At 49.4% G+C, this 16,123-nt stretch overlaps 2 protein-coding genes across 5 annotated transcripts in view; both read left to right on the forward strand.

Annotated features, from left to right (window-relative positions):
* The first annotated feature begins 9,187 nt into the window (after positions 1–9,187).
* Positions 9,188–16,123, forward strand: part of TMEM229B (transmembrane protein 229B) — a 56,192-nt gene continuing 49,256 nt past the window's right edge. The window contains exon 1 of one of the 4 annotated variants that reach the window (XM_005305907.4): positions 9,188–9,328. The gene's annotated coding sequence lies outside the window, so the exon portion shown is untranslated. Of the gene's footprint in view, positions 9,329–9,556; positions 10,045–16,123 lie in introns of those variants that run through there. The other 3 variants (XM_005305906.4, XM_042849335.2, XM_065592937.1) reach the window with 3 other exon arrangements.
* RAD51B (RAD51 paralog B) overlaps positions 9,198–16,123 on the forward strand; it is a 682,929-nt gene continuing 676,003 nt past the window's right edge. The window contains exon 1 of the mRNA XM_065592927.1: positions 9,198–9,328. The gene's annotated coding sequence lies outside the window, so the exon portion shown is untranslated. The remainder of the gene's footprint in view (positions 9,329–16,123) is intronic.

Genomic DNA, 16,123 nt, shown 5'->3' on the forward strand with positions numbered 1-16,123 from the left:
TGCTTATTGTAGCCACACTACAAATCAACACTGTTTGAATGACAGCCTTCTGTTGCTTGGGCTGTCCTCTGGAGTGGAGTGGCTGGGTGCCCGGAGCCTTCCCCCAACGTTCTTGGGCATCTGGGTGAGGAGGATATGGAATTTGGGGAGGAGGGCAAGTGGTTATATAGTGGATGCAGTGGCAGTCTGTGCTCTTGTTGACTTTCCTGCAGCTCCACCAGACACCTGAGCATATCCGTTTGCCCCCCCACCATTAGCCTCAGCATTGCCTCCTGCCTCTTCTCATCGTGCTCACTGTATGCCTCCATGCATTCAGCTGTCCCCTATCAGTGCAGGAGGACTGCATGAGCTTGGAAAACATGTCATCGCGAGTGTGGGTTTTTTTCACCTTCTAATCTGTGATAACCTCTGGGACAGAGATGATAGTGGAAGCGTAGAAACATTTTCAACATAAAAAGGGAGAGTAGAATTTAAGAAGATACATTTCTGAGAACAAAAGGGAGACTCTTTCACAGTGAATCAAGCAATTCACAGCAGACAGCACATGTGCTTTAGGTACAAGGTCGCATTTTGCCTTTTATATTGAGCGCCTGCCAGTATGGTGACACATCACACACAGCTGGGCAACAGAATTTGGTTTCCAGGCAGCCATGGTAAGCCAAAGTTAGGGTTACCATACGTCCTCTTTTTCCGGGACATGTCCGGCTTTTCAGCAGTCAAACCCCCGTCCGGGGGGAATTGCCAAAAAGCCGAACATGTCCGGGAAAATGGCGGCTCTGCTCCTCCCCGACTCTTCGGCTCTGTTTAAGAGCCGGGCTGCCTGAGCGCTACCGGCTTTGGGCAGCCCCCGTGCCTCCGGACCCTGCGTCGCCGGAGCCCGGGAGGGGAAGTGCCGGGCTGGGGGCGCAGGGTCCGGAGGCATAGGGGCTGCCGGCTTCACGGTTTGCCGGGCAGCCTCCAGACCCTGTGCCCCCGGCTGGGCGCTTCCCCTCCCGGGCTCCAGCTGCGCTGGGGAAGCGCCGGCCGGGGGTGCAGGGCCTGGGGGCTGCCTGGCAAACCCTGAAGCCGGTAGCGCTGGGGCAGCCATTTCCCAGTGGCTGGGAGTGGGAGGGAGGAGGGGGCGGAGTTAGGGCGGGGAAGGGGTGGAGTTGGGGCGGGGCTAGTTGTGGGGAAAGGGGCAGGGCCAGGGCCCGTGGAGGGTCCTCTTTTTTTTATTTATTAGATATGGTAACCCTAGCCACAGTGTACGTGGAGTTAGCTCCTTCCGCCTTCATAACATGTGGGAATGGTTTCAAACTGCAGCGCCCTCCTTTCCCATAGCAAGCAATGCCGGTTCGGTTTGCCATTTAAAAGGAGGGGCTGTGGTTTTCGGGTGGATGTGCAGCACACCCCTCCCCCCACACCACCATGTGGCTATTCTCTGGGATGAGCCCTTCACCCCTCCCCCCACTGCCTGGCTATTCTGAGGGATGATCCCTTTTAGCCAAGCGCAAACAGCCCAGCATGAATGGGATCCTTTTACTGTTCCCTTACAAAAATTCCCCTATTTCAACTATTTCAATGATATCACTCTCCTGAGGCTAACACAGAAAGATATAGACCGAATGTTGCTTGAATGCGACCAAAACCTAGGACCATTCGCTGCCATGCTTTGTGCTGCAATGATTCCAGACTACTTGTTATTGGCTTGACGTGGTAAAGTGTCCTACCGTGGAGGACGAAATAAGGTAGCCCTCCCCAGAAACCTTCTGCAAAGGCTTTCAGAGTACCTCCAGGAGAGCTTCATGGACATGTCCCTGGAAGATTCCCGCTCCATCCCCAGACATGTTAACAGACTTTTCCAGTACCTGTACTGGTCGCGAATGGATCCCAAGTCTTCAGGGCAAATCAAACATTAAATACAATTGCTTTAAAACCCTGTAGTGTAGTTACAAATGTGCACTCACCTGAGCAGAGGTGCCTTCTCTGCCTTCAGGGTCCGGGAACCGGCCTTGGGAGGGTATTGGCTCCAGAGTGATGAAAAGGTCCTGGCTGCCAGGGAGAACGGATTCTCCGCTTGCCTGCTGTGCATTCTCCTCCTCCTCCTCTTCCTCATCCACAAAATCCTCCTTCCTGTTGCGTGAGACTCCCCCCTTGCAGGTGTCCACGGAAAGTGGTGAGGTAGTGGTAGGGTCTCCCGCTAGAATGCCATGCAGCTAATCATAGAAGCGGCATGTGTGGGGCTCTGACCCGGAGTGACCGTTTGCCTCCTTTGTCTTTTGGTAGGTTTGCCTGAGCTCCTTAACTTTCACGTGGCACTGCTGTGTGTCCCTGTTGTAGCCTCTCTCCACCATGCCCTGTGCGGTTTTGGCATATATATTAGCATTTCTTCTTTTTGATTGGAATTCAGCCTGCACAGATTCTTCTCCCTATACAGCAATCAGATCCAGTGTCTCCTGTTTGATCCATGCTGGAGCTCGTTTGCGATTCTGGGACTGCATGATCACCTGTGCTGCTGAGCTCGCCACGCTGACCAAACAGGAAATGAAATTCAAAATTTCCTGGGGCTTTTCCTGTGTACCTGGCTAGTGCATCAGAGTTGAAACTGCTGTCCAGAGGGGTCACATTGGAGCACTCTGGGATAGCTCCTGGAGGCCAATACCATCGAATTGTGTCTGCACTACCCCAAATTCGACCCAGCAAGGTCGATTTTAACGCTACTCCCCTTGTCAGGGAGGAGTACAGAAGTCAATTTTAAGAGCCCTTTAGGTCAACGGAACGGGGTTGGTTGTGTAGACGCGTTGCTTATAAAATTGACCTAAGGCGGCTAAATTCGACCTAACCTTGTAGTGTAGACCAGGGCTAAGAGAAAAAGGAGTTCAGGAGAGACAATATTAAAGGCACAACAGCAAACTATCCCAATGTAAAGGAAAGATAGGAAGAATAGTAACAGGCCAATATGGCTGCATTAGGAGCTCTTTAATTACTTGAAAATCTAAAAGGAATCCTACAAAAGTGGAAACATGGACGAATTGCTAAGGAGGCGTACAGAAGAATAACACAAACACGTAAGGACAAATTCAGAAAGACTAAGTATTGTTACAGAAGGAACTGATTTTTTTTTTCTCAGAAATTCAGGACTTAGCTCCCTTAGAAGATTCTTCAGACAATTCAAGAACTAGTAGGATTGTGCAGGTAACTATGGCTTGATCCCTCCTGCAGCTGCCTAGATGCAGCCATGGAGAGGACCCAGAAGTAGTTAATTCAGCTGCAAACTGTCTTAACTCCCAACCACATTTTGGCATGGAAATCTGACAGCTCTGTTGGAGATAGTGCTGCTGTAAGGCACAGCCAGTCCCATGCTCCTCCACCACCCCAAGCTCTCAGACCTTCCAGAGCTCTGATCCCATGAAGCATGCACGATGGACCAATGAAAGGGTACAAGTGTGGGGGCAGTACCGGAAGTGTCATCCCTCCATTCCTTATGGTTCATCCTCCTGCTGTTTCCCCCTCATTATAGCCCTCACCCCATTTATCTTCTCCTCTCCCACTATTGCCTCTCACTCTCCTCAATCTAACCCTGACCCCTCCTACCTGGCTCTCCTCCCCTCACTGTGACATTCTCATCTCCACTAACCTTCCCCACCCTCACTCTGCCTCTGCCTTCCATTCTCCTCAGTGTAATAGCTCCTTCCTCTGCCTGATCACTGTGACTAGAGGGAAAAATATAGATTTGCATGTTCATCTCTCTTACTTTTTTTCTTTTTCTTTTACACTCTTCCATTTCTGTGCATTGATTTCCGCTTCCTGCCTGTGGGTGAGTCTTTCTTTCTAACTAGGGAGCTTTTTTTTTTTCTTACTTCCTCACTGATCTTTCCCTCATCTCTCACTTCCCGTACAGCATTCTCCTTTTCTTCTCATGCTGCGAAATGGTCTTGGATACTTTGCGAAAGATTTCAGAGTAGCAGCCATGTTAGTCTGTATCCGCAAAAAGAACAGGATTACTTGTGGCACCTTAGAGACTAACAAATTTATTGGAGCATAAGCTTTCGTGGGAATCCGAAGAAGTGGCTGTATCCCATGAAAGCTTATGCTCAAATAAATTTGTTAGTCTCTAAGGTGCCATAAGTAATCCTGTTCTTTTTCCGAAAGATGCGACCTAACAATAAAATGTATCGTACTGTATCAGGTTGTGGTCCTCTTTCTGACTAATTTATCATCTATTGTATTTGTAAGGGGCATCTCACTGTAATATCTAAGCAACCTCCTTTTCAGCTCCATTGAAATCTATTCAAAATAATTGTTTTTTATCAACCACCATATCCTAAATGTAGCAATAATAGCCCAGCTTGCAAAGGTCAGCCGCTGAGTTATAATTCAGCCATATGCTACATTTTGTTTCCCCATCAAAATACTCCATGTTTCTGATACTCTTGTTCTTGCAGAGAAATTGGTGTCGTCAGGTGACTCTGTGACAGGCTGGTTTGCTGCATTGTGGCATATTAGGAGGAATCACATTCATTTGTGCATAGAACTACCTGAGTGAATATTCACTGAGGGTATGTCTACACTACCCGCCGCGGGTAGCGATCGATCTATCGGGGATCGATTTATCATGTGTAGTGTAGACGTGATAAATTGATCCCCAATCGCTCTCCCGTCGACTGCTGAACTCCAGCTTGGCGAGAGGCGGAAGCAAAGTTGACGGGGGAGCCGTGGCGTGCTGCGAGGACGCGAAGTAAGTAATTTTAATTCGATCTAAGATACGTCAACTTCAGCTATGCTATTCTCGTAGCTGAAGTTGCATATCTTAGATCGATTTCCCCCCCCAGTGTAGACTAGGCCTGAGAATGAGATCCTAATAACACAGTATTCTTCTCCGATGCAATATTCTGGGCTCTGATATCTGCATGGTGCTGAGCACTTGCTGGCCCTGCAACTTCTCTTTGATTCCTGACACTTCTATGCTGAAGAAGTTGTCTTTGATAAATAGTCCACTGTGGCAGGATCTCTTGATGGTCCCTCATTATAAGGCATCCCTTAATTGCCTCTGTCCGGCACAAACCTAATGTTGCCTCGCTCCTGTAGCTATATATTATTGACATCAGAATGCAGAGACATAAAATTAAAGTTATAAAAATGTTCTTCTTCTCTCAGCTACATTAACTTTGTGCTTCATAGGTCAGAGGGGACCCCAGTCATCTAGTCTGACCTCCTATGTGTAACAGGCTATAGGAGTTCCGCAAAATAATTCCAGTTTGAATTAGACCATATCTTTTAGAAAAACATCCACTCTTAATTTATAATATCCTGTGATGGATAATCCACCACAGCCCATGGTAAACTGTTCCAATGATTAATGACTCACTGTAAAAAACATACGCCTTATTTCCAGTTTGAATTTGTCTAGTTTCCACTTTCAACCATTGGATCATGGCCTTGTCGGATTGAAGAACCCTTTATCCCATGAAAAACGACAAAGAGTCCTGTGGCAATTTATAGACTAACAGATGTATTGGAGCCTAAGTTTTCGTGGGTGAATACCCACTTCGTCAGACATGCGTCTGACAAAGTGGGTACTCACCCACTAAAGCTTATGCTCCAATACATCTGTTAGTCTATAAGGCGCCGCAGGACTCTTTGTTGCTTTTTACAGATCCAGACTAACATGGCTACCCTTCTGATACTTTATCCCATGAAGTTACTTAAAGACATGGTTAACCATAGAAGCCAGGAGAGACACCTGAGGACTATGAAAAAGCAAACATGGAATCTGTTGTTCAGCTAGTTCTTGAAGGAAAAAGGAAGAGCCACAAAGGAAGTGGCTGATTGGAGAACAAGTGGGTTCTTGCATCTGAAGAAGTGGGTTTTTACCCACAAAGACTTATGCCCAAATAAATCTGTTAGTCTTTAAGGTGCCACTGGACTCCTCGTTGTTTTTGATTGGAGAAGAGAGATCATGGTTAAAACATGAGACTCAGAAGCAAGTGTTTTAGATTCTTTTCCCAGTTCTAGTACACACAACCTCAGGTGATGACACAGGAAAAGTCATTTTATCCATCTGTACCTCAGTCTCTCTCTCTGTAAAATAACCAAACCTTGTACTTCTCAGCCTTCTATCAGAGGACCTTAAAATACGTTACCAACGTTAACTAGCTAATCCTCCTCCTCAGAGACCTTCTTTAAGCTAGACAGATATTACTTCCATTTTACAGATGAGGAAATTGAGGTACAGGGAAGTTACATGTCACACAGGAATTCTGTGGCAGGAGCCAAATCTCCTGACTTCTAATACAGTGGTTTAACCGCAAGAGCATTCTTCCACCATACAAAGAGCAGGCAGTTTTGCAGAAGAGTTAACCCAGAGGAAGAAGGGAATCTGATTCTGTAACTTTAATTTATTTTCATTCTTCTCCATCGGCAAGCTTAGTCAGGGAATAATCTAAAGAGGACTTTCTGGGTGGAAATGGAAAAACCGTAAAGAGATTGTTTCTGGATGTAGCAATGAAGCCTTCGAAAATATATTTCTTGCTATGTGTGTCTGATCTCATACACTACCGGGGTGTCCTGTCAGTGACAACAAATGACATTGGGATCTAAGTTCCCTCCAAGCTGCATGGCTGCCTATTAAGCCTTATGCAGCGGCTCAGGGCTGCGGCACGGAGAGATGCTGCTCTCCGCCGGGCAAAGTACGGATCTGCAGCAGCGGGGAGAGGCGTCCCTCCCCGACGGCCCCAGTGTGGACCTGCCCCGGATTTGCCACGGCCGGGGGAGAGGAGCCCCTCCCTCAGCCTGGCCTGGCCCAGGCCCACCAGAGCTGCCGGGGGAGAGGAGCCCCTCCCTCAGCCTGGCCTGGCCCAGGCCCACCAGAGCTGCCGCGGCCAGGGAAAGGCACCTCTCCCCTGGCCCTGAGCTGCTGCGGCGAGAAAGGGCTGGGGAGAGTCCTCTCTCCCCACCGCAGCCTCAGGGCAGCCTGCACCCCAAACTCCTCATCCCTGGCCCCACCCGAGAGCCTGCACCCCCAGCCAGAGCCCTCATCCCTGCACACCCCAACCCTCTGCCCTAGCCCTGAGCCCCCTCCTGCATCCTGAACCCTTCGGCCCCACCCCCACCACATGAATTTTATGTGCACCAATATGAAGGTGATGTGTGACACATCACCTCCATATTGGTGCACATAAAATTCATTCTGCACATGAACGTAAAAAATTAGAGGGAACACTGATTGGGATTATATTCTTTGACCTTTTTTTCCCCTTATGTTTCTTAGGTGTTTTATACATAAATTATTATTAATCAGAAATCATATATGGAATCTGTCTTGCATCTACATTAAACAAAAGTATTGAAATGACTGTGCAATGCCTAGTGTCCACTCACAACAGCTGACCCAGGCCTTTTACACAGGGCTGGCTCTAGGATTTTTGCCACCCCAAGCAAAAAATTTACCATCCCAAGCTCAGGTGAGGCTGGGGCTCGCAGGCGGCGCTGGAAGCGGAGGAAGTGATGTCACCTTCTCCCAGTGCCCCACCCCCGCCCGGCCGCGCAGAGAAGTCCCGATATAAGGGGTGACACAAGGCAGCGCAGCAGCCAGTCCGCAGATGAGGCGGCACAGCCCCGGCTCCCCAGCAGGACTCACCCTCTCCTCCCCAGGTAGCGGCTGGGCCCTGGCAGTTCAGCATCCCAGGGCTGGGGCTTCCCCTTTCCACTGCGGCCGGAGGCACGGCGCCCTCGCCCTGTCTAAGTGGCGCAGCTCCAAGAGCGCAACTGCCCCGAAAAAAAAGGATGTCCGGAATGCCGCCCCTGGAAATGTGCCACCCAAGCACGTGCTTGCTTTGCTGGTGCCTAGAGCCGGTCCTGCTTTTACAACCTGAGAGCAGGTTTTTAGTTAGAAAACTGAACAGAAAATATTTACCACTTTACAGAGGTGTGAATGAGTGTTTGCAAAGGACCTTGAGATTGTAACAGGTTGGTTTGCCCCTGGGCTGGAGAGCCCAGGGCTAAACTAGCTGTGATTACAAGATGAGCCAAAGGAATCAGAGAGGAATCAGACAATTCAGTATAAATGGCAGCAGGAAGGTGAGGAGGGTAGAGTAGTTGGTTGAGAGAAGTAGCGGAGACTGAAGAAGCAGGAGGCTCTGAAGTAAGCTAGGGAAGCCCAGGAAACAGGATGCTGTGAGGAGCCGGAACTGATTAAACACTTTGTGTTTGTTTTGGGACTTTTGAGTTCTGTTTTTGACAAACTGGGTTGGCTGCCTCGTAAAGAGCGAATTAAAGGATTTTGGACTGAGAAGGTGACTGGAAACTGAGACTGGAGTTCTTAAAGGGGCTCTCATGAGGGGAAATTGAGGTAGGTGGCAGACACTGCACTAGAGATCATCCAATAGAAGGTCAATAGCGTAGGATCTATTCCAGGTAAAGTACCTGACTAGGTAATAAATCAGACTGAGGAAGGAGTGTTTGAGGCCTGCAAAGATTGGGTGACCCAAGTGCTCTCTTCTAGCTCCTATTTTTGCATCCTTTGTTTTGGACCTTTGTCCCACATTTTGGCCATGGCAAGCAAGGAGGTATGTCATAGCTGGAATATTGATGGGAGGGGGGTGTCTATTTTTCCTGGAATGTTGATGGGAGTGGGGTGTCTATTTTTCCTGCAACCCCTCATGGCAACTACAGCATGTAACACAAGGACTCTGAAGCATCACCAGGAAGCCAGTTACCTGCCTGGTGGACCAGGAGTCTGATGGGGCCTAGCAAATCCTAAATTCTCAGGAGCTGGTACCTGTGTTGCTTCTCTGTTTAGCAGCTACAGATGATGCAAAGTCGTTGCATGTAAATTTACCAGGTAAATTATTAAAAATTGGAAGAACTGCAGCAGGGAACGTGACCTGAATTAACCCTTAGCAAGCCAGAAGGAGTACGCTGGAAAGCCGATCCTGCTCTATAGGAGGTGCTGTAGGTGCAATTGTAGGTGCTGTAGGCCAGGGGGTGGGAGCAGGAGAGCTGAGGCCTGCAGCCAGATGATTTTCCCTGCTAAAGTCAGTGCGGGTATCTCCCCTCCATCATCACCTCCCTGTATCGCAGCTGGCTCAGGACAGCAGCGAAGGAGTTAAGGGCTGGTGCTGGAGAAGGCCGGCTGTCAGGAGGGAGCATGTGCAGTTTGCAACCGCATCCATGCTACGGGTTAGAATCACTGGAACATTTAATCTCCAGCAGCCGCCGCCGCCTCGAGCCATCCATGGAGGCGAGGAAGACAATGCGCGGCTGAGCGGAGGAGGAGGGAGAGGCAGGAGCGAGGCAGAGCGTGGCCGCAGCAGCTGCTCTGGAGCGCGCTCTCCCCATCTTCGCCAGGGTAGGTGCAGGGGGAGCCCGTCCAGTCCTCCCGCAACGGAGCTGGCGGATGCTGAGCTGGGCTGGGGGATGCCGGGGCCGGCGTGGGAGCCGGAGGGAGGGCTCTGGAGCCCGACCGCTGTTGCTTTCGTTTCTCGCTGCGCTGGCTCCGGCTCCGGCTCCGCTTCCTCCCGCAGGAGAGGAGTTGGAAGGGGGGGGGGGGGGGGTGAGGGAGTAACTCACACCCGGAACAAAGCGGGCTCCAGGGGTGGGGGGGTTGCCCGGGGCAGCGGAAGGCAAACACAGCGGGAGCGGGTTGGCCCCGTGTTGTGCGCCGGAGCAGGGCGTGCTGGAGCCTGCTGTCGGAGCAGATGTTGGCAGCGCCGGGGGCTGGGCGCCAGCGCCGCTGGAGCGGAGTTGCGGGGGGTGGCTACAAGGAGCCGGGGCCGGCCATATGCTGGGCGCTGGAGCCACACGGACGATTCCGGGTCAGGATCTGTCGCCCTCTCCCGGGAATAGACAAGGCATCCGCGTGGGGCATCTGGCAGGCGCTGAGACCCGGCTCCCCAGCAAAGGGAAGGAACCTCGCCTCCCCCGGCAGGCTCTGGCGCTTGCCCGCCCTGGCTGATCGGACAGCGGGACACAGGCAGGAGAGATCCCGGGCACCTGCAGCGTCCGCCATAGGTGCTGGAACTAGGGGGGCTGGAGGGACTGCCGCACCGCACCCCCTGGCTTGAAGTGGGTATCATCATATACAGGGTTTACATTTGGTTCAATGGCTCTCAGCACAGCACCCCCAGTATACAAATTGTTCCAGTCCCCCTGGTTCTGCTCTTCCCCTGCGCCTTCCACGCTGTGCCCTTCTTCCCCCCCCTCTCCGCCCCCAGCAGGGGCCCTTCCCCTCCTTCCTTTGTCCCCTGTGGCTGTGAAGAGTCGGGGCTGGCACGCACTGGGTCAGGTCGAGGGCAGGAAAGTTTCTTTGTGTGTGTTTCGCGTTCAGCCAGAGCTGATTGAGATGAGGGGCAGGGACCCCTGCGATGTACTGGGGGATCCCTGGTAGAGCTCGCTGCACAATGTACATTCACATGGTCTCTTCGGCAAGAAAACGGGCCAGCTTTGACACTCAGCATTTTCTGTAGATTTTGAGAAGTTTTTGTTTTGGGAAACAAATTAAATGGTGTCCATGTGCCCTGCTTTTTCTGAACAGCACGGCTCAATTTTTCTCTGCCCAATGCCATTCATTGTTTTGATATGAAACTAATTTTTCAAAAGTTTTTCATAAGGCTGAATTGGGAATGAAATGTTTTGATTTTATTGAAATGAAACACTTCAGATGACCCAAAATGGAAGAAATTTTCAGAATTTTGTTTTTGCAGAAAACTTCTTCACTTTTTAGTTTTTGTTCCTTTTTCAGAATGGGACAAAAATGTTGAAATTCTTGAGGTTCCCACTAAACAGAAAATCTGGCTTCTACCCATCCCTAGTCCTTGGTGCTGGGATTTCCTTAGATACCTTTAGACATTTGTGACAGCTGGGATATTAGGAGGTGGGTTCCCAGCCCCTGTCCGAGTTAGCTTGTCACACCCAGGCTTCCTTGTCTGGTTTTGGCATCCTCTTGCACTGGATCTGCAAACTTGTGCCACATAGGAGCTAAGGTTCAGAAGCTGGACCTGCTCTCCCTCCCACCAGAGGCAAGGAAGCTTTCCCAGCTTCAGTATTTCCTTTCAGTTTGTTGCATTGCTTAATAACAGGAGAATCCTCTTATTTCCGTCTTGCCTGCTGGAAAAGATGGTCCCTCCAGGAGCTGAAATTATTCATAGGCAGCATGGTGAATTTGATACCTGAACTGTATTTAACAAGTGTCTGTAAAAGAAATAAAGCACTCAGAGTGCAACATCCTTTCATTTTCATGTATACAAATACCTTAATACTTATACTGCATTGGTCAGGGACTTGATAGCAATAGATGATTCTAAGATAATAAATCCCAAAGGAGAATTTTTAAAAAAATTATGAGTGAGCGGAAAAACAGCACTTGTTACAATGAGACCTCTACTGGCAGCAGCCACTGCAGGCTACAAGTCAGGCAAGCCATTCACTATGTATCTAATGTTAAGTACATGCTTATGTCCTATTTACATCAATGGGATTTAAACCTGAGCTTAAGTACTTCCCTGAAGTGGGGTCATAATAAGCTGGTCCAAGATACTCCACACATAGATGACAGTAGTGAACATGTTCCTAACTACAATGACACAGTTCATTGCTGCTGGGAAAATGTATTACACTTCAAAGTGGAGGGGTATGGTGGGGAATCTCCTCCCTGAGCTGTGTTGTACATAAAGATGGCCTATTCTGCACTGCTTATGCAGAGGACCCTTCCATTTGAGAGACACTATTACCGTTTTGTAAAAGGGGAAACAGAGGCACTGTCCGTAGTAGATCTGGGACTACAACCCAGGAATTGACTCCCATCCCTTGGTTTAACCATTAGTTAACACTGCCTCTCAACAAAGGATAACAGGGGCAGTGAGGCTCACTTATTATTTTTTGTTATTATTGTAGGGCCTACCTAGGAGCTCTAGTCATGTGCCAGGACCCTATTGTGCTACATGCTGTACAGACGCAGAATGCTTTGAGATCCTCCTGATAAAATGCACAAAGAAGTACAAAGTATTAGCTTATCTCCCCCCTACCCAGGATAAGTGGCATACAGGCACTGGAAAGAATATTTACTTTCTCCTTATTGGTGTTGTCACAGCATGATCATAAGGGAAGTCAGTATTATTGTATCTATTCTACAGATGGGTGAAAACTCAGGCAGACAGAAAGTAAGTGACTTGCTCAAGGTCACACGGTGAATCAATGGCAGAGCAAAGAATAGACTAGGAATCCTGACTCTTATATCTATGCTGCAATCAGGCATTGTGATGGTAGCACCTGTATATGTGTCTGAGCTAGCTCAAGTGACAATGGCAATGAAGCCACCGAAACATGGGCAATTTCGTGGGCTAGCCCTGTCTGCCCAGGATCCTCCATTTCTACTTGAGTGGCTGCTGACTATGCTGCTGCCCTAGTTCCTTGTGCTAGCTTTGATCTAGCTTAGGTCTAGCTCAGGTATGTCTACACATGCTGCAGTCACATCTCCCAATTGCAGTGCAGACACCCCTCCAGTGGCTTGCCCTGGTCATAGTGCTATATATAATATAAACACCAGAACTGACACAACTAAGGCCCAGTTATGACAAACAAGCAAAACACCCTAATCAAACAAAAAAACAAATACATATAGAATAAATGGTTGACCTATTTGATTAATAATGACTTATCATAGCAGCAGTTCTGCCAGTAAGGGTCAAATATTGGCATTCTCACAGTACTGCAGATTATTGTAAAAAAAAACTCATGGAGGGTCACACAAATGATCCAGGGGCTGGAAAACAAGCCTACAATGTGAGGCTTAAGGAGCTCAGCGTATTGAAGGGAAGGATGAGAGGTGACTTGATCACTGTGTATAGATGCTTACATGCAGAATGAGAGAGCTGATCATCAGGGATCCTAGTTTTCTGTGATAAAAAAACCCAAAATTATCTGATTTAAAAAAATAAAAACTTGCATTTTTCCATGATTAAAATGAGACGCTGAGTTTTAGTTTCCCTAGCCACAATATATACAGGTATCAATAAAACATTGTGTTCAACTGGTATACAAAGAAACCCCATTTATCTGATGTAATTGGGATTGGGGCCAGACTAGATAATCAAAAATTCAGATAATCCAGAGAGCTTCAGCCCTGGGTGGCGAGGCTCGGGCTGTCAGCCCTGGTTCAGTTAGTAGGGAGAGCTAGATAATGGAGGTGCAGATAAACTGGGTTCTTATTCTTTTTATTTTTTCACAACATGTAAAAACTAAAGATTCTGTGTAAAAATGCAAATTCTGCGTTTTTCTGTGGCAAATAGATTTCTATGATCCCTGCCAATCACAGGGAGCTTTTCAACCTTGCTCACAAAAGGGATAACAAGATCCAATGGCTGGAAATGGAAGTTAGACAAATTGAACCTCGAAATAAGACACAATTTCCTACCAATGAGGGAAATTAACTATTAGAACAGCTTACCAGGGGAGGTGGTGGGCTCATCATTAAGAAGACATAGGATATCTTTTTTAAAAAGATATTCTTTAATCCAGTTTCTGGGAGAAATTCTACAGCCTGTGTATGCAAGGGGGCAGGCTGGATGGTTGTGGTGGTTCATTCTGGCCTTGGAATCTGTGACTCTATGAACCATTGTGTCCATTCCCTTCTTTTATGGGCCAAGGAGACAATGGGAAGTTCTCCATTGCCCTCAACATTCTCATAATATTTGCAACTCTGCAGTAAGACAATGACAATCTCATGCTTCAGGGGCTTCAACCATTTGCCTGTAGGGGTCAGGAAGAAATGTTTCTTTTCCCTAATGCACAATTGTTTAGATGTATTCTGAGGTTTTTTTCCCATCTTCTTCTGAAGCATCAGCAATTGGCCACAGCTGGATACAGGGTGGACCGATGCTCTGAAGTGGTACAGAGAATCCTCTGTCTTGATGCCTGGCTGGTGTTTTGCTCATGTGCTCAGGGTCAAACTGTTCACGAGATTTGAGGACAGGAAGGAATTCCCTCCCCCCCCCCACACACACACCCTGGCCCAGATTGGCAGAGATTTTGGTAAGATGTGGGTTTGCCTTCTGCAGCATGAAGCATGGATTGCCTGCTGGATCATCTGGTCATATCTCACCTAATCAATTCCCTGCCATTGCAGGAGCTTCGGGCATCCATGGCATCTTGGTCTCCTCTTCCTGCCTGTGGTGCACATTATTAGTATTATTATATGTATTATCATGGTACCTAGGATCCCCAGTCAGAGACAGGACCCTGTTAGGCTAGGTGCTGTATAAACATAGAGCAGAAAGATAGTCCCTGCTCCAAAGACCTTACAATCTAAGTATAAGACAAGAGGCAACAGCGGGATATAGACAGATGGGGTAGTACAAAGAAACAGTGAGACAATATTGGTCAGCATGATCACCAGCAGCCGAACTGTTGTCAAATTATTTGTAGGTATCACAGAAAAGGAGTGTTTTGAAGGAGGATCATAAGTTAGTTTTGCAGATGTTTACAGGTAGCTTCTCCCAAGCAGCAGCATGGGGGAAAGCAAAAAGGTGCTTGTTTGAAAATTTAACAAATGGGTGACGGAGGCCGGCTTCCTGGGCTAATCAGAGGCAAGAGTTGACCTTTCAGTATTGAATGAGAGATGATAGGTAGGATAGGGATAGGTCGTGAAGGGCCTGAAAAATGAAGACAAGCAGCTTATGTTTGATCTGATAGAGAAGGGGGAGCCAGCAGAGGGATATAATGAGCGGGTGACATGGTCAAAGCAATGGGCTAGGACAGGAGTTCTCAAACTTCATTGCATTGCGACCCCCTCCTGACAAGAAAAATTACTACACGACCCCAGGAGCGGAGACTGAAGCCTGAGTCTGCCTGAGTCCCACCGCCCAGGGTGAAGGGCCAAAGCAGAAGCCCAAGGGCTTTAGCCCCAGGCGGGGTCCTGTAACCTGAGCCCCACCACCCCGGGCCGAAACCCTCGGTATTCGGCCCTGGGGCTTGGGCTTCAGCTAGGGTTGCCAACTTTCTAATTGCACAAAACCGAACACCCCAAGGCCCTGCCCTACCCCGCCACTTCCCTGAGGCCCCGACCCTGCTCGCTCCATTCCCCCTCCCTCCATCGCTTGCTCTCCCCCATCCTCACTCACTTTCACCAGGCTGGGGCAGGGGGTAGAGGTGCGGGGGGGGGGGTGAGGGCTCCAGCTGGGGGTGTGGGCTCTAGGGTGAGGCTGGGAATGAGGGGTTTGGGGTGCAGGATGGGGCTCCAGGCTGGGCCAGGGGGTAGGAGGGTGCAGGGTGAGGGCTCCAGGAGGGAGTTTGGGTTCAGGAGGGGACTGTGGGCTGGGGCAGAGGGTTTGGGTATGGGAGAGGGTTTGGGGTGTGGGGTCCCGGCAGCGCTTACCGCAGCTCCAAGGAAGCAGCCGCCAGGTCCCTGTGGCCCCTCTGGCATGGGGAGCCAGGGAGGCTCTGAGTGCCGCCCCCACGCCTGCCGCCGCCACTCCCGCAGCTCCCATTGGTCACAATTCCCGGCCAATGGGAGCTGCTTAGCCGGCACTCGGGGCATGGGCAGCGCGCGGAGCCTTCCTGCCCGCTCATGTGTCTGGGGGCAGCAAGGACTTGGCAGTCGCTTCCGGGAGTTTGCGGAGCTAGGGCAGGCAGGGAGCCTGTCTTAGCCCTGGGCCCTTGCTGCACCGCCGACCGAATTTTTAACGGCCCGGTTGGCGGTGCTGACCAGAGCCACCAGGGTCCCTTTTCGACCAGGCGTTCCAGTCAAAAAACGGATGCCTGGCAACCCTAGCTTCAGCCCCACGCCCCAGCAAGTCTAATGCCAGCCCTGTCACAACCCACTTTGGGGTCCCAACCCACAGTTTGAGAACGCTGGGCTAGGAAAATGATCTTTGCAGCAGCGTGCTGAATGGATATAAGTGGAGCAAGATTGCATCTCAGGGCCAGAGAGAAGAATGTTGCAGTACTTCCAAGATAAGATAATGGGAGCCTGGAAGAACATTTTAGCTGTGTGGATGAATAGGAAAGGCCCTCTCTTAGATATGTTATGCAGAAGGAATCTGCAAGACTTAAACATAGCCTGGATGTGAGGACTAAAGAGGGGTTCAGCTCAAAGATGATAACCAGGTTATGGGCCTAAGTGACAGGCAGGATGGTGGAGTTGTCTGCA

Source organism: Chrysemys picta, chromosome 4 (genome assembly GCF_011386835.1).
Source record: "Chrysemys picta bellii isolate R12L10 chromosome 4, ASM1138683v2, whole genome shotgun sequence".
NCBI lineage: Eukaryota > Metazoa > Chordata > Testudines > Emydidae > Chrysemys > Chrysemys picta.